The 17,247-nt window shown below is 51.5% G+C and overlaps 1 non-coding gene and 6 pseudogenes across 1 annotated transcript; all 7 read right to left on the bottom strand.

The window, feature by feature from the left end:
* Positions 1-197: 197 nt before the first annotated feature.
* LOC142111982 (U2 spliceosomal RNA) lies at positions 198-354 on the bottom strand (annotated as a pseudogene).
* Positions 355-1,173: 819 nt separating this feature from the next.
* On the bottom strand, positions 1,174-1,364 carry LOC142111951 (U2 spliceosomal RNA). The gene has a single exon (XR_012681085.1). It is a non-coding gene; the product is annotated as a U2 spliceosomal RNA (small nuclear RNA).
* An 819-nt stretch (positions 1,365-2,183) lies between these two features.
* Positions 2,184-2,355, bottom strand: LOC142111944 (U2 spliceosomal RNA; annotated as a pseudogene).
* Positions 2,356-8,007: 5,652 nt separating this feature from the next.
* Positions 8,008-8,164, bottom strand: LOC142111991 (U2 spliceosomal RNA; annotated as a pseudogene).
* An 819-nt stretch (positions 8,165-8,983) lies between these two features.
* Positions 8,984-9,157, bottom strand: LOC142111937 (U2 spliceosomal RNA; annotated as a pseudogene).
* Positions 9,158-14,808: 5,651 nt separating this feature from the next.
* Positions 14,809-14,965, bottom strand: LOC142111990 (U2 spliceosomal RNA; annotated as a pseudogene).
* An 819-nt stretch (positions 14,966-15,784) lies between these two features.
* LOC142111956 (U2 spliceosomal RNA) lies at positions 15,785-15,988 on the bottom strand (annotated as a pseudogene).
* Positions 15,989-17,247: the final 1,259 nt, after the last annotated feature.

The raw sequence follows: 17,247 nt of genomic DNA, 5'->3' as shown, positions 1-17,247 counted from the left end.
CAGCCGGAGGTGCTCCCGGCGTCTTCTTCCCGGCAGGCAGGGGGGGTCGGCAGCGCTTCTTCCCCGGGGTCGGTCTTCTTGCTCCTGGCCGGCTTTGATCGGGTAACACAAGTCTCAAACAGTTCCTCACCAGGGTTAGAGTGTGCTATCGGATGAGCCACACTCAGGTATGTCCTCTGGGTTTTGGGCAGGAGAGAGACAAGTGCACCATGCAGCAGAGTCTACATCAGCCCCTCACCAATGTTAGAGTGCGCTATCGGATGAGCCACACTCAGCATAACCTCCACCGGGTAGTTGGTAAACTGATAAGAACAGATACTACACTTGATCTTAGCCAAAAGGCCGAGAAGCGATAACCTGAAAAGGGACCCAGGAAAGCGCCCGCTTCTCAGGCTAGGCCTGACAACTGTAGGAGACAGCCACGCCACACGCCGTATACTTTCTTCAGCGGCGGCCCACAACACTCCATTGCTGCACATTCTAGGCCCGACTAGCCTGAAAAGCCTGACACCTTCACTGGGACCCTCTTTACACCTCTCTGTCTGCAAAGGCACGCACATGAGCCGAGGACTTTTCAAACGAGATGCCTGCAAAATTTGCATTAACTCCTCCCCTTGACCATAAGTGCAACGACGCCCGCTGATTAGTCGGCCTGCCGTTCCGTCCTCGTCTCCCCAGGCAATTAATCACACTGTCTGCCCAGCTTCTTTCGGAATATTCACAGCATGTCACAGAAACAGCACTTCAAGGTGCATCACAATTGTTTCTCGGGCCACCGGCAAGTAAATAGAAAAGGAAGCTGCATGCTGCAACAGCAGCAGGGTTCTAAAAGGTGTGTGTCATAATCCTCACTTGCCTTTATTATGTCACTGGGTCCACAAGAGGGAGACACACTACGTCAGATTAATAGTTTCATTCATTCGGAGATCCAATTGAATTTGCAAATCACAAGTTGCTCCATTAAAGGAATAATTGGATCAATTCAGTAATCCTTTTGGACAAAGAAAAGGGTCTTCTTATCTGCAAATGCTTGTTTGCTAAAAGAGATAAGAAACAAAACAACAAAAAGACACAATAAATTGACACGAAATAAGACACAGGAGACAAAAATCTGTTCTTATGTTTTTTTGTTGCTGAAAAGAGACATGATTCTATTTTTTGATAACTGGATAAGAGAAGTGCACCGGTCCTGGAAGTACTGCAATACCAGGTCAATGCGTGGAGTGGACAGAGCAAGCTCTTCTTCCATCTCCCTGTTCTAAAAATCCATTTAATATATGGCCCCCAGATAGGGGGCGTATCAGATATTAAACTGATAAGAACAGATACTACACTTGATCTTAGCCAAAAGGCCGAGAAGCGATAACCTGAAAAGGGACCCAGGAAAGCGCCCGCTTCTCAGGCTAGGCCTGACAACTGTAGGAGACAGCCACGCCACACGCCGTATACTTTCTTCAGCGGCGGCCCACAACACTCCATTGCTGCACATTCTAGGCCCGACTAGCCTGAAAAGCCTGACACCTTCACTGGGACCCTCTTTACACCTCTCTGTCTGCAAAGGCACGCACATGAGCCGAGGACTTTTCAAACGAGATGCCTGCAAAATTTGCATTAACTCCTCCCCTTGACCATAAGTGCAACGACGCCCGCTGATTAGTCGGCCTGCCGTTCCGTCCTCGTCTCCCCAGGCAATTAATCACACTGTCTGCCCAGCTTCTTTCGGAATATTCACAGCATGTCACAGAAACAGCACTTCAAGGTGCATCACAATTGTTTCTCGGGCCACCGGCAAGTAAATAGAAAAGGAAGCTGCATGCTGCAACAGCAGCAGGGTTCTAAAAGGTGTGTGTCATAATCCTCACTTGCCTTTATTATGTCACTGGGTCCACAAGAGGGAGACACACTACGTCAGATTAATAGTTTCATTCATTCGGAGATCCAATTGAATTTGCAAATCACAAGTTGCTCCATTAAAGGAATAATTGGATCAATTCAGTAATCCTTTTGGACAAAGAAAAGGGTCTTCTTATCTGCAAATGCTTGTTTGCTAAAAGAGATAAGAAACAAAACAACAAAAAGACACAATAAATTGACACGAAATAAGACACAGGAGACAAAAATCTGTTCTTATGTTTTTTTGTTGCTGAAAAGAGACATGATTCTATTTTTTGATAACTGGATAAGAGAAGTGCACCGGTCCTGGAAGTACTGCAATACCAGGTCAATGCGTGGAGTGGACAGAGCAAGCTCTTCTTCCATCTCCCTGTTCTAAAAATCCATTTAATATATGGCCCCCAGATAGGGGGCGTATCAGATATTAAACTGATAAGAACAGATTTTTGATTGAAAAAGTAGCTTTATTTTGTATAAAGTACAAAAAACACAGTTCATACATTTCATTCAAGTGTACGCAGTACACCGTAAGACATGATCATGCATACGTTTTAGTACAATACAGGGCATAAAGTACAAGACATGACATCCTACACTATATACATCAAGTACTGCACTAACCATTCAAACTTAAAACGTATCACAGTACAATAAAATAACATTGGATGTGAGGGGGAGGTAGGTGAGAGGGGTAGGGTGATGGAGTCACGAGCAAAAAGTTTTTATTGAGGACAGACACAAAGGGAAGGGTGCATAAATAGACATGACATTCAATAATACTTCATGCTGTGAAGGGGAATGGGTTGGAGGGGGAAAGGGAGGGGAGCACAAACCAAAGTTTTTTATTGAAAATAGACACAATGGGGAGGAGGAGAAGAGGAGACAACAATCAATCAATTACAATCAATCGTCGTCTTCATCTTCCTCAGGACTGTCAAGGGTGTTATAGTCTCTTAACAGGCTATGGATAAGCCTGCGACAGTCCTGGATGGTCATCTTCTCCCGCTTCAAGATGAGGCGGTTCCTGGCAAGCCACATAGCGTCCTTAAAACAGTTCATAAGGCGCCAGGCCTCCTGGATTGCCTCAACGGTGTGAGTCCCAGGAAATAATCCATAAAATACCGAATGGTATGAGAGGCAAGTCCTGGGCACACTGTCCTTAAGTTCATGTTCCAGGGCATCCAACAATGCCTGTGCAGTGGGACAGTCCCAAAAGATATGTTGAGCAGTCTCCCTCTTGGTAATACAAAAGGGGCAGTGAACATATCTGCACAGGTTTCGGGAGTGCATAAATGTCCTGAGAGGCAAACCCCCCTGAATGGCCATCCATGCAATGTCTTTATGTCCATTAGTCAGTCTCTTAGAGGCCACATTCTCCCAAACATGTTTGGCCGTGGCCACAGGGAGCCCTGGAACAGACTCCATAATGTCCTTAGCTCTGATGAGCTTGTGGATAGTTTTAGGTTTCCACAAGTCTGGTTTAAGTCCCTCCAGATGGTGCTCCCTCACAAATTGTCCAACATCCAGGTAAAACCAAGGTGTAGTCCAGTTGTAAGGGAAGGAGCTGTCCCACTTGTCCCAACCAAGTTTCCTCCAAAGAGGAAGAAGGAAAAAGCGTGACATGGACTTCCCAGCAGAGCAAACGTTCTTTTCAAGGAGTGTCCTGCGGATACAGTTGCAAACAAAGAAGGCACGCAGCATGGTGGGGATATCCGGGATCCCTTTCCCACCTTTGTGGGGCTCCTTGTACATAACTGACCGCTTCACTCTGTCCATTTTGGAGCCCCAGATGAAGTGAAAGACTGTCCTCGTGATGGTCTTACAGACGGCAGCAAGAGGTGGCCAAGCTTGGGCCGTGTACTGAAGAACGGGAAGAATCTCGTTGCGCAGTACCAGTGCTTTCCCTTCGATGGTAAGAAGTCTGAGGCTCCACAGTCCAATCTTTTGCCGGACTGTTGCCAGTCTCTCTTCCCAGCACTTCAGGGCCGCCTCCTCTCCACCGAACCAAACTCCAAGAATTTTGATGAAGTCCGGCTTGATTGTGAAGGGGAATGCAGCGGGGGATGACAGGTGCCACTGACCAAACAGCATTGCCTCTGACTTCCCGCAGTTGACTTTTGCCCCTGAAGCTTGGCCGAAGTTGTTGCAGGTCTGGACGAGTGCTGCCACCGAACGCTGATCAGCGCAGAAGACAGTGACGTCATCCATGTAGAGCGAACACTTGGCCTCTAGTCGGTCTGGACCCGGTGCGGTGATCCCTCTGATCTCTGGGTTTCGCCTGATGGACATCGCAAAGAGCTCTATACAACAGACAAAAAGGAGAGGTGAAAGAGGGCAGCCTTGTCTGACCCCAGACAGTACAGAGAAGGGGTCAGTCTTCCAGCCGTTCACCAACACCGAGCTGTAAATATCAAGGTACATCAGGTTAACATAAGAACAAAACATATCACCCAATCCAAACCTGCACAGAACCTTACGCATAAAACCATGAGAGACACGATCAAAGGCCTTCTCCTGATCAAGACTGACCAGGGCCACATGTGCGTGGCGGTCTTTGATATAATGAACCGTGTCCCTCAGCAGCGCAAGGCTGTCTGCAATCCTTCTACCAGGAATGCCACAAGTCTGATCAGGATGAACAATTCGCCCAATGACAACCTTTAGCCTGTTGGCTAGTACCTTGGCCAAAATCTTGTAGTCCACGTTCAGGAGGGAGATGGGCCTCCAATTTTTGAGGTCACATCTCTCTCCCTTGCGCTTGTACAAAATCGTGATCAAGCCCTCTCTCAGAGTAGGAGGCATCCTGCCCTCCACCACCATCTCCTCATACAGCTCTAGCAGGTCCGGGCCAATGAGGTCCCACAGCGCTACATAGAGCTCGGCTGGGAGGCCATCACTGCCCGGGGTCCTGCCCGGCCTAAAGGATTTAGCGGCAGAGTGCAGCTCCCCCAAGGTGAGGGGGGCATCCATAGCTGCCCTACCTGTAGGATCAATAGGGTTAGTGATACCTGACAGGAAAGATTCAGCTGCGTCGTCGTCTGTAGTCTTAGGGGAGTAGAGTTTGCCGTAGTAGTCTGAGACGACTCCCATGACGCCCTCCTTCCCCCTCCTGGGGGTGCCAGACTCGTCCCGCAGCTCAGTCAGGGGCGTGTGGCCGGAGTGGAGTTTTCTGAAAAAGAAAGAATTACATTTCTCACCCTTCTCCAGATTCTCCACCTTGGAACGGAAGATGATGCGATTGGCCTCTTCCTCGAAGTGCCTTTTCAGGCCCCCTTTGGCCTCAGCCAGATCATCCTTCACATCCCAGCCGCAGAGTTGGAGATCCAGCAGGGACTGCAGCTGACGCTGAAGTCTCCTGAAGTTTCTCTTCCTCTCGCACGCCTGTTGGCGGCCTTTAGCCTGAAAGAAACTGCGAAACTTGCCCTTGACATACTCCCACCAGTTAGACATACAGTCAAAATACATTTTGTCATTTTTCCACATTACATAGGCATCCCTCAGCTCAACCATCACCTCTTCCTTTCCCAGCAGAGCGCAGTTCAGCTTCCAAGAGCCAGGGCCGGGAGGGAACCCGTGACCCAGAACACCTTCAAAGAGAATGGCCCTATGATCAGAGAAAAAGCAGGGAACCATGACATGCCTGTTTTGTCTTACCGCTCTCGATGTAAACACAAAGTCAATCCGGGAACGCACTGAGCCATCGGGGCGGCTCCAAGTATAATTCACAGAGCCGGCCCCCATAGATCCCACTGCATCCCGCAAGGATGCTTCGGCTACCATCTCCTGCAACAACCTGGAAGAAACATCAAGTTTAGCATTAGTACAAGAACTCCTACCATCTTCCTCTATAGGACAGTTAAAGTCCCCAGCCATCACTACCGCCCTGGTGGTTGCGAGCTGGGCCCGCAGGGTCTGGAAAAGCTCCAAACGCTCATTCTTACCCGGGGATGCATACACACAGATAAGCCTGATAGGCTCACCCGCCCAGGAGCCATCTACGATAAGCAATCTGCCGCAGACAAACTCCTGAACGGAATCTAATGTAAAGAGGCTTCCCCTGATAAGAATGGCGACCCCTGCAGACTTACAGTCACTCCCCCCAGACCAATAGGAGGGCCCGTGAGACCACTGCCTCCCCAGATGCCTGTAGGAACTAGAGAAAGGGAGAGAACATTCCTGCAACATGTAAACATCACATTTCTGACTGTCAAGAAAGGTAAACACAGACTGACGTCTAATCTTATCCTTCACACTCCTCACATTAATGGTAAAAAGAGAAAAGTTAGCCATTAGTTGGGAGAAAAAAGAGAGTTAGCACAGTCAATACATCAGTTACCCTCCTTGTCCGGTGGGACTTGGTCCGGTCTGCCCGTGTCCCCTTCGGGTGGGAGCAGACCTTTCTCCTCTAGCTGGTCGAATAGGCAGATTTGGGGCAGTTGTAGGAATTCTTCCTCCTCCTGCTCAGAATCCAGCAGCTCATCCACCATCTCTACCAGGGCCCCCTCTGACGGGAGAGGGTCCTCTTCCAGCTCGATTGCCTTTTTCTTGGAAGGGTCAGAGTCGCCAGCTGGGCTGTCCAGCTCTTTCCGCTTCCTTCTTTGTTTGTTCTCATCACCTGCAGACACAAGAGGGAGGAGGGGGGGGAAATCCTCCAGGGAAAGGGAGGGAGCTGCAGTAGCGGTGGAGGGGGTTAGTGCTACTGCAGGGGGGGGGGGTGTTGTGACAGCGGGGAGGGAGGGGGGTGCTGTCACAACAGGGGTGGGAGATATCTTACCAGCTCTTGGCTGCGGTGTGGGCTTCTGTTGCTTCCTCTGGGCTGGCTTGGGCTGCAGGGCAGGGGCAGGTCCGCTTTCCGGCAGTCCGATCCCGGCAGCTGCAGCGTAGGATCTGGCCCTCTGGGGGCAGTCCCTGTAGATGTGGCTGGCCAGGCCGCAGAGGTTGCAGGACAATTTTCTTGGGCAATCCTTGGACTCGTGCCCCGCCACCTTGCAGTTCCTGCAGGCTGAGACCTTGCAGCTTCTCGCCATGTGGTCAGCTTCCCCGCATTTTCTGCAGTTCCTCGGCTGATCGGCATAGTGGAGGAGGCCGGCAGAGCCGCCCAGGGCAAAGCTTGATGGCAGGTGTTGGAGTCCGTCAGTTGCCGTGCTGTCTTTCCTCAGTCTGATGATAATGGACCACTTGCCTGTCCAGAAGCCGTTGACATCCAGGATCTTGGAGGGGTCCTTGACCACGGAGCAGAAGCGGCTCAGGAAGGTAGCGATGTCCTTACCAGGGGTGTGAGGATTTCTCATGGAGACCGTGACTCTTCTCTCCTCTCTCTGGATGGGGCAGTTCCCCACGAAGCGGGAGAAGGGAGACTCCGGTCTCGCAGTCTTCACTGCCTCCCAGTACCTCTTGCAGATGGCAATGGAGGCGAAGGTGATGTACCAGATCCCTTTCAGGTAGTTCTGCACGCTGAGGGTTTCAGCCTTGGAGAAGCCCTGGTCCAGGATCATCTTCTTGCCGAAGGTCTCGGCCGTCATGTCTGGGACCCTTCCTTCCACTTCCTTCAGCTTCAGGACCACGGTCTGCCTCATCCAGGGTTCCAGGGTGGGGGTCTTCTGGGGGGTGTCCTGGTTGGGCTGGCCTTGTCCGGCAGCAGCAGGGGCGGTGGAGGCAGAGGTTCCGGCCACGGGGGGAGGCTTCGGGGCGGTCGTCTTTCCTCCCTTCTTCCCAGGGGCAGGAGCAGGGGTGGAGGCAGGAGCTGGGGTAGCTGAGGCCATCGTCCTGGCTCTTCCTGGGGTAGAGAGGCTGGTCGTCCGGGGTGGAGGGAGCAGTGCAGATGTCCTCCCGCTGGGTAGAGAGGAGCAGGGGCTTCCGCTGAAGAGGAGGCACTTCTTCCAGTGGAGCAGGGCCCGAGGAGAGGAGGGCTTCTTCAGCCGGAGGTGCTCCCGGCGTCTTCTTCCCGGCAGGCAGGGGGGGGGTCGGCAGCGCTTCTTCCCCGGGGTCGGTCTTCTTGCTCCTGGCCGGCTTTGATCGGGTAACACAAGTCTCAAACAGTTCCTCACCAGGGTTAGAGTGTGCTATCGGATGAGCCACACTCAGGTATGTCCTCTGGGTTTTGGGCAGGAGAGAGACAAGTGCACCATGCAGCAGAGTCTACATCAGCCCCTCACCAATGTTAGAGTGCGCTATCGGATGAGCCACACTCAGCATAACCTCCACCGGGTAGTTGGTAAGCTGATAAGAACAGATACTACACTTGATCTTAGCCAAAAGGCCGAGAAGCGATAACCTGAAAAGGGACCCAGGAAAGCGCCCGCTTCTCAGGCTAGGCCTGACAACTGTAGGAGACAGCCACGCCACACGCCGTATACTTTCTTCAGCGGCGGCCCACAACACTCCATTGCTGCACATTCTAGGCCCGACTAGCCTGAAAAGCCTGACACCTTCACTGGGACCCTCTTTACACCTCTCTGTCTGCAAAGGCACGCACATGAGCCGAGGACTTTTCAAACGAGATGCCTGCAAAATTTGCATTAACTCCTCCCCTTGACCATAAGTGCAACGACGCCCGCTGATTAGTCGGCCTGCCGTTCCGTCCTCGTCTCCCCAGGCAATTAATCACACTGTCTGCCCAGCTTCTTTCGGAATATTCACAGCATGTCACAGAAACAGCACTTCAAGGTGCATCACAATTGTTTCTCGGGCCACCGGCAAGTAAATAGAAAAGGAAGCTGCATGCTGCAACAGCAGCAGGGTTCTAAAAGGTGTGTGTCATAATCCTCACTTGCCTTTATTATGTCACTGGGTCCACAAGAGGGAGACACACTACGTCAGATTAATAGTTTCATTCATTCGGAGATCCAATTGAATTTGCAAATCACAAGTTGCTCCATTAAAGGAATAATTGGATCAATTCAGTAATCCTTTTGGACAAAGAAAAGGGTCTTCTTATCTGCAAATGCTTGTTTGCTAAAAGAGATAAGAAACAAAACAACAAAAAGACACAATAAATTGACACGAAATAAGACACAGGAGACAAAAATCTGTTCTTATGTTTTTTTGTTGCTGAAAAGAGACATGATTCTATTTTTTGATAACTGGATAAGAGAAGTGCACCGGTCCTGGAAGTACTGCAATACCAGGTCAATGCGTGGAGTGGACAGAGCAAGCTCTTCTTCCATCTCCCTGTTCTAAAAATCCATTTAATATATGGCCCCCAGATAGGGGGCGTATCAGATATTAAACTGATAAGAACAGATTTTTTTGATTGAAAAAGTAGCTTTATTTTGTATAAAGTACAAAAAACACAGTTCATACATTTCATTCAAGTGTACGCAGTACACCGTAAGACATGATCATGCATACGTTTTAGTACAATACAGGGCACAAAGTACAAGACATGACATCCTACACTATATACATCAAGTACTGCACTAACCATTCAAACTTTACAGTGTATTACAGTGCAATAAAATAACATTGGATGTGAGGGGGAGGTAGGTAAGAGGGGTAGGGTGGTGGAGTCACGAGCAAAAAGTTTTTATTGAGGACAGACACAAAGGGAAGGGTGCATAAATAGACATGACATTCAATAATACTTCATGCTGTGAAGGGGAATGGGTTGGAGGGGGAAAGGGAGGGGAGCACAAACCAAAGTTTTTTATTGAAAATAGACACAATGGGGAGGAGGAGAAGAGGAGACAACAATCAATCAATTACAATCAATCGTCGTCTTCATCTTCCTCAGGACTGTCAAGGGTGTTATAGTCTCTTAACAGGCTATGGATAAGCCTGCGACAGTCCTGGATGGTCATCTTCTCCCGCTTCAAGATGAGGCGGTTCCTGGCAAGCCACATAGCGTCCTTAAAACAGTTCATAAGGCGCCAGGCCTCCTGGATTGCCTCAACGGTGTGAGTCCCAGGAAATAATCCATAAAATACCGAATGGTATGAGAGGCAAGTCCTGGGCACACTGTCCTTAAGTTCATGTTCCAGGGCATCCAACAATGCCTGTGCAGTGGGACAGTCCCAAAAGATATGTTGAGCAGTCTCCCTCTTGGTAATACAAAAGGGGCAGTGAACATATCTGCACAGGTTTCGGGAGTGCATAAATGTCCTGAGAGGCAAACCCCCCTGAATGGCCATCCATGCAATGTCTTTATGTCCATTAGTCAGTCTCTTAGAGGCCACATTCTCCCAAACATGTTTGGCCGTGGCCACAGGGAGCCCTGGAATAGACTCCATAATGTCCTTAGCTCTGATGAGCTTGTGGATAGTTTTAGGTTTCCACAAGTCTGGTTTAAGTCCCTCCAGATGGTGCTCCCTCACAAATTGACCAACATCCAGGTAAAACCAAGGTGTAGTCCAGTTGTAAGGGAAGGAGCTGTCCCACTTGTCCCAACCAAGTTTCCTCCAAAGAGGAAGAAGGAAAAAGCGTGACATGGACTTCCCAGCAGAGCAAACGTTCTTTTCAAGGAGTGTCCTGCGGATACAGTTGCAAACAAAGAAGGCCCGCAGCATGGTGGGGATATCAGGGATCCCTTTCCCACCTTTGTGGGGCTCCTTGTACATAACAGACCGCTTCACTCTGTCCATTTTGGAGCCCCAGATGAAGTGAAAGACTGTCCTCGTGATGGTCTTACAGACGGCAGCAAGAGGTGGCCAAGCTTGGGCCGTGTACTGAAGAACGGGAAGAATCTCGTTGCGCAGTACCAGTGCTTTCCCTTCGATGGTAAGAAGTCTGAGGCTCCACAGTCCAATCTTTTGCCGGACTGTTGCCAGTCTCTCTTCCCAGCACTTCAGGGCCGCCTCCTCTCCACCGAACCAAACTCCAAGAATTTTGATGAAGTCCGGCTTGATTGTGAAGGGGAATGCAGCGGGGGATGACAGGTGCCACTGACCAAACAGCATTGCCTCTGACTTCCCGCAGTTGACTTTTGCCCCTGAAGCTTGGCCGAAGTTGTTGCAGGTCTGGACGAGTGCTGCCACCGAACGCTGATCAGCGCAGAAGACAGTGACGTCGTCCATGTAGAGCGAACACTTGGCCTCTAGTCGGTCTGGACCCGGTGCGGTGATCCCTCTGATCTCTGGGTTTCGCCTGATGGACATCGCAAAGAGCTCTATACAACAGACAAAAAGGAGAGGTGAAAGAGGGCAGCCTTGTCTGACCCCAGACAGTACAGAGAAGGGGTCAGTCTTCCAGCCGTTCACCAACACAGAGCTGTAAATATCAAGGTACATCAGGTTAACATAAGAACAAAACATATCACCCAATCCAAACCTGCACAGAACCTTACGCATAAAACCATGAGAGACACGATCAAAGGCCTTCTCCTGATCAAGACTGACCAGGGCCACATGTGCATGGCGGTCTTTGATATAATGAACCGTGTCCCTCAGCAGCGCAAGGCTGTCTGCAATCCTTCTACCAGGAATGCCACAAGTCTGATCAGGATGAACAATTCGCCCAATGACAACCTTTAGCCTGTTGGCTAGTACCTTGGCCAAAATCTTGTAGTCCACGTTCAGGAGGGAGATGGGCCTCCAATTTTTGAGGTCACATCTCTCTCCCTTGCGCTTGTACAAAATCGTGATCAAGCCCTCTCTCAGAGTAGGAGGCATCCTGCCCTCCACCACCATCTCCTCATACAGCTCTAACAGGTCCGGGCCAATGAGGTCCCACAGCGCTACATAGAGCTCGGCTGGGAGGCCATCACTGCCCGGGGTCCTGCCCGGCCTAAAGGATTTAGCGGCAGAGTGCAGCTCCCCCAAGGTGAGGGGGGCATCCATAGCTGCCCTACCTGTAGGATCAATAGGGTTAGTGATACCTGACAGGAAAGATTCAGCTGCGTCGTCGTCTGTAGTCTTAGGGGAGTAGAGTTTGCCGTAGTAGTCTGAGACGACTCCCATGACGCCCTCCTTCCCCCTCCTGGGGGTGCCAGACTCGTCCCGCAGCTCAGTCAGGGGCGTGTGGCCGGAGTGGAGTTTTCTGAAAAAGAAAGAATTACATTTCTCACCCTTCTCCAGATTCTCCACCTTGGAACGGAAGATGATGCGATTGGCCTCTTCCTCGAAGTGCCTTTTCAGGCCCCCTTTGGCCTCAGCCAGATCATCCTTCACATCCCAGCCGCAGAGTTGGAGATCCAGCAGGGACTGCAGCTGACGCTGAAGTCTCCTGAAGTTCCTCTTCCTCTCACACGCCTGTTGGCGGCCTTTAGCCTGAAAGAAACTGCGAAACTTGCCCTTGACATACTCCCACCAGTTAGACATACAGTCAAAATACATTTTGTCATTTTTCCACATTACATAGGCATCCCTCAGCTCAACCATCACCTCTTCCTTTCCCAGCAGAGCGCAGTTCAGCTTCCAAGAGCCAGGGCCGGGAGGGAACCCGTGACCCAGAACACCTTCAAAGAGAATGGCCCTATGATCAGAGAAAAAGCAGGGAACCATGACATGCCTGTTTTGTCTTACCGCTCTCGATGTAAACACAAAGTCAATCCGGGAACGCACTGAGCCATCGGGGCGGCTCCAAGTATAATTCACAGAGCCGGCCCCCATAGATCCCACTGCATCCCGCAAGGATGCTTCGGCTACCATCTCCTGCAACAACCTGGAAGAAACATCAAGTTTAGCATTAGTACAAGAACTCCTACCATCTTCCTCTATAGGACAGTTAAAGTCCCCAGCCATCACTACCGCCCTGGTGGTTGCGAGCTGGGCCCGCAGGGTCTGGAAAAGCTCCAAACGCTCATTCTTACCCGGGGATGCATACACACAGATAAGCCTGATAGGCTCACCCGCCCAGGAGCCATCTACGATAAGCAATCTGCCGCAGACAAACTCCTGAACGGAATCTAATGTGAAGAGGCTTCCCCTGATAAGAATGGCGACCCCTGCAGACTTACAGTCACTCCCCCCAGACCAATAGGAGGGCCCGTGAGACCACTGCCTCCCCAGATGCCTGTAGGAACTAGAGAAAGGGAGAGAACATTCCTGCAACATGTAAACATCACATTTCTGACTGTCAAGAAAGGTAAACACAGACTGACGTCTAATCTTATCCTTCACACTCCTCACATTAATGGTAAACAGAGAAAAGTTAGCCATTAGTTGGGAGAAAAAAGAGAGTTAGCACAATCAATACATCAGTTACCCTCCTTGTCCGGTGGGACTTGGTCCGGTCTGCCCGTGTCCCCTTCGGGTGGGAGCAGGCCTTTCTCCTCTAGCTGGTCGAATAGGCAGATTTGGGGCAGTTGTAGGAATTCTTCCTCCTCCTGCTCAGAATCCAGCAGCTCATCCACCATCTCTACCAGGGCCCCCTCTGACGGGAGAGGGTCCTCTTCCAGCTCGATTGCCTTTTTCTTGGAAGGGTCAGAGTCGCCAGCTGGGCTGTCCAGCTCTTTCCGCTTCCTTCTTTGTTTGTTCTCATCACCTGCAGACACAAGAGGGAGGAGGGGGGGGAAATCCTCCAGGGAAAGGGGGGGAGCTGCAGTAGCGGTGGAGGGGGTTAGTGCTACTGCAGGGGGGGGGGGTGTTGTGACAGCGGGGAGGGAGGGGGGTGCTGTCACAACAGGGGTGGGAGATATCTTACCAGCTCTTGGCTGCGGTGTGGGCTTCTGTTGCTTCCTCTGGGCTGGCTTGGGCTGCAGGGCAGGGGCAGGTCCGCTTTCCGGCAGTCCAATCCCGGCAGCTGCAGCGTAGGATCTGGCCCTCTGGGGGCAGTCCCTGTAGATGTGGCTGGCCAGGCCGCAGAGGTTGCAGGACAATTTTCTTGGGCAATCCTTGGACTCGTGCCCCGCCACCTTGCAGTTCCTGCAGGCTGAGACCTTGCAGCTTCTCGCCATGTGGTCAGCTTCCCCGCATTTTCTGCAGTTCCTCGGCTGATCGGCATAGTGGAGGAGGCCGGCAGAGCCGCCCAGGGCAAAGCTTGATGGCAGGTGTTGGAGTCCGTCAGTTGCCGTGCTGTCTTTCCTCAGTCTGATGATAATGGACCACTTGCCTGTCCAGAAGCCGTTGACGTCCAGGATCTTGGAGGGGTCCTTGACCACGGAGCAGAAGCGGCTCAGGAAGGTAGCGATGTCCTTACCAGGGGTGTGAGGATTTCTCATGGAGACCGTGACTCTTCTCTCCTCTCTCTGGATGGGGCAGTTCCCCACGAAGCGGGAGAAGGGAGACTCCGGTCTCGCAGTCTTCACTGCCTCCCAGTACCTCTTGCAGATGGCAATGGAGGCGAAGGTGATGTACCAGATCCCTTTCAGGTAGTTCTGCACGCTGAGGGTTTCAGCCTTGGAGAAGCCCTGGTCCAGGATCATCTTCTTGCCGAAGGTCTCGGCCGTCATGTCTGGGACCCTTCCTTCCACTTCCTTCAGCTTCAGGACCACGGTCTGCCTCATCCAGGGTTCCAGGGTGGGGGTCTTCTGGGGGGTGTCCTGGTTGGGCTGGCCTTGTCCGGCAGCAGCAGGGGCGGTGGAGGCAGAGGTTCCGGCCACGGGGAGAGGCTTCGGGGCGGTGTTCTTTCCTCCCTTCTTCCCAGGGGCAGGAGCAGGGGTGGAGGCAGGAGCTGGGGTAGCTGAGGCCATCGTCCTGGCTCTTCCTGGGGTAGAGAGGCTGGTCGTCCGGGGTGGAGGGAGCAGTGCAGATGTCCTCCCGCTGGGTAGAGAGGAGCAGGGGCTTCCGCTGAAGAGGAGGCGCTTCTTCCAGTGGAGCAGGGCCCGAGGAGAGGAGGGCTTCTTCAGCCGGAGGTGCTCCCGGCGTCTTCTTCCCGGCAGGCAGGGGGGGTCGGCAGCGCTTCTTCCCCGGGGTCGGTCTTCTTGCTCCTGGCCGGCTTTGATCGGGTAACACAAGTCTCAAACAGTTCCTCACCAGGGTTAGAGTGTGCTATCGGATGAGCCACACTCAGGTATGTCCTCTGGGTTTTGGGCAGGAGAGAGACAAGTGCACCATGCAGCAGAGTCTACATCAGCCCCTCACCAATGTTAGAGTGCGCTATCGGATGAGCCACACTCAGCATAACCTCCACCGGGTAGTTGGTAAGCTGATAAGAACAGATACTACACTTGATCTTAGCCAAAAGGCCGAGAAGCGATAACCTGAAAAGGGACCCAGGAAAGCGCCCGCTTCTCAGGCTAGGCCTGACAACTGTAGGAGACAGCCACGCCACACGCCGTATACTTTCTTCAGCGGCGGCCCACAACACTCCATTGCTGCACATTCTAGGCCCGACTAGCCTGAAAAGCCTGACACCTTCACTGGGACCCTCTTTACACCTCTCTGTCTGCAAAGGCACGCACATGAGCCGAGGACTTTTCAAACGAGATGCCTGCAAAATTTGCATTAACTCCTCCCCTTGACCATAAGTGCAACGACGCCCGCTGATTAGTCGGCCTGCCGTTCCGTCCTCGTCTCCCCAGGCAATTAATCACACTGTCTGCCCAGCTTCTTTCGGAATATTCACAGCATGTCACAGAAACAGCACTTCAAGGTGCATCACAATTGTTTCTCGGGCCACCGGCAAGTAAATAGAAAAGGAAGCTGCATGCTGCAACAGCAGCAGGGTTCTAAAAGGTGTGTGTCATAATCCTCACTTGCCTTTATTATGTCACTGGGTCCACAAGAGGGAGACACACTACGTCAGATTAATAGTTTCATTCATTCGGAGATCCAATTGAATTTGCAAATCACAAGTTGCTCCATTAAAGGAATAATTGGATCAATTCAGTAATCCTTTTGGACAAAGAAAAGGGTCTTCTTATCTGCAAATGCTTGTTTGCTAAAAGAGATAAGAAACAAAACAACAAAAAGACACAATAAATTGACACGAAATAAGACACAGGAGACAAAAATCTGTTCTTATGTTTTTTTGTTGCTGAAAAGAGACATGATTCTATTTTTTGATAACTGGATAAGAGAAGTGCACCGGTCCTGGAAGTACTGCAATACCAGGTCAATGCGTGGAGTGGACAGAGCAAGCTCTTCTTCCATCTCCCTGTTCTAAAAATCCATTTAATATATGGCCCCCAGATAGGGGGCGTATCAGATATTAAACTGATAAGAACAGATTTTTTTTTTATTTAAAGCCTTGAGCTCGTCCCTTGTGCACGAAAAAAAATGAGTAAATACCCAAAAAACATGCACAAGAGTTTTCGGTGCGTGGTCCTCCCTCCGGAGAGGAAGGACCCTGGTCCTCGACCCCCAGAACCAAAAAGGTCACTTAGGGGCCGGGGTCGTCTGACTCCCTTCGCCGCAAAGCTAGGGGAGCCTCTTAGCCCCTGGGATCCGCCGAAGCTTCACCCAGTGCTCGGTGTGCCGATTGGGTACGGCCCCAGCCGGGTGGCTGGGCGGGGTTGGACCCTCGTCGCCGCGAAGCTAGGAGGGCCCCATTAGTCCCTGGGATCTGCCGGAGCTTCACCCAGGACTCAAGCCGAGTGGGTACGGCCCCAGCCGGGTGGCTGGGCTAGTATGGGCCCCCTTGGCCTGCCACACTAGGGGACCCATTTTGCCCCTGAGATCCGCCGGAGCTTCACCCTGGGCCAGGTATAAAAATTTTCTTGCCCAGCCAAAAAGGTCCGGGCAAAGAATATAGCATTGCTTAGGAGAAAGAGGTCAGAAGTGCGTGGGTGCCAACAGAATCACGTTGTATCTATATTAAGGTCTCCTGACCCGTGATTTATGGCCCCCCGGGTTTCCAGTCCGGATGCACATTTGTCCCAGCCTTTCAAAGCTGCATTCCAGCCCTCTAGTTAAAGAGGCAAGTGCTGATCTGCCACAACTGCACTTGATCTTAGCCAAAAGGCCGAGAAGCGATAACCTGAAAAGGGACCCAGGAAAGCGCCCGCTTCTCAGGCTAGGCCTGACAACTGTAGGAGACAGCCACGCCACACGCCGTATACTTTCTTCAGCGGCGGCCCACAACACTCCATTGCTGCACATTCTAGGCCCGACTAGCCTGAAAAGCCTGACACCTTCACTGGGACCCTCTTTACACCTCTCTGTCTGCAAAGGCACGCACATGAGCCGAGGACTTTTCAAACGAGATGCCTGCAAAATTTGCATTAACTCCTCCCCTTGACCATAAGTGCAACGACGCCCGCTGATTAGTCGGCCTGCCGTTCCGTCCTCGTCTCCCCAGGCAATTAATCACACTGTCTGCCCAGCTTCTTTCGGAATATTCACAGCATGTCACAGAAACAGCACTTCAAGGTGCATCACAATTGTTTCTCGGGCCACCGGCAAGTAAATAGAAAAGGAAGCTGCATGCTGCAACAGCAGCAGGGTTCTAAAAGGTGTGTGTCATAATCCTCACTTGCCTTTATTATGTCACTGGGTCCACAAGAGGGAGACACACTACGTCAGATTAATAGTTTCATTC

This window comes from Mixophyes fleayi, assembly GCF_038048845.1.
Source record: "Mixophyes fleayi isolate aMixFle1 chromosome 6 unlocalized genomic scaffold, aMixFle1.hap1 SUPER_6_unloc_1, whole genome shotgun sequence".
NCBI lineage: Eukaryota > Metazoa > Chordata > Amphibia > Anura > Limnodynastidae > Mixophyes > Mixophyes fleayi.
Note: the sequence above shows the minus strand (reverse complement) of the source record. Positions and strands in the feature narration are given on the sequence as shown.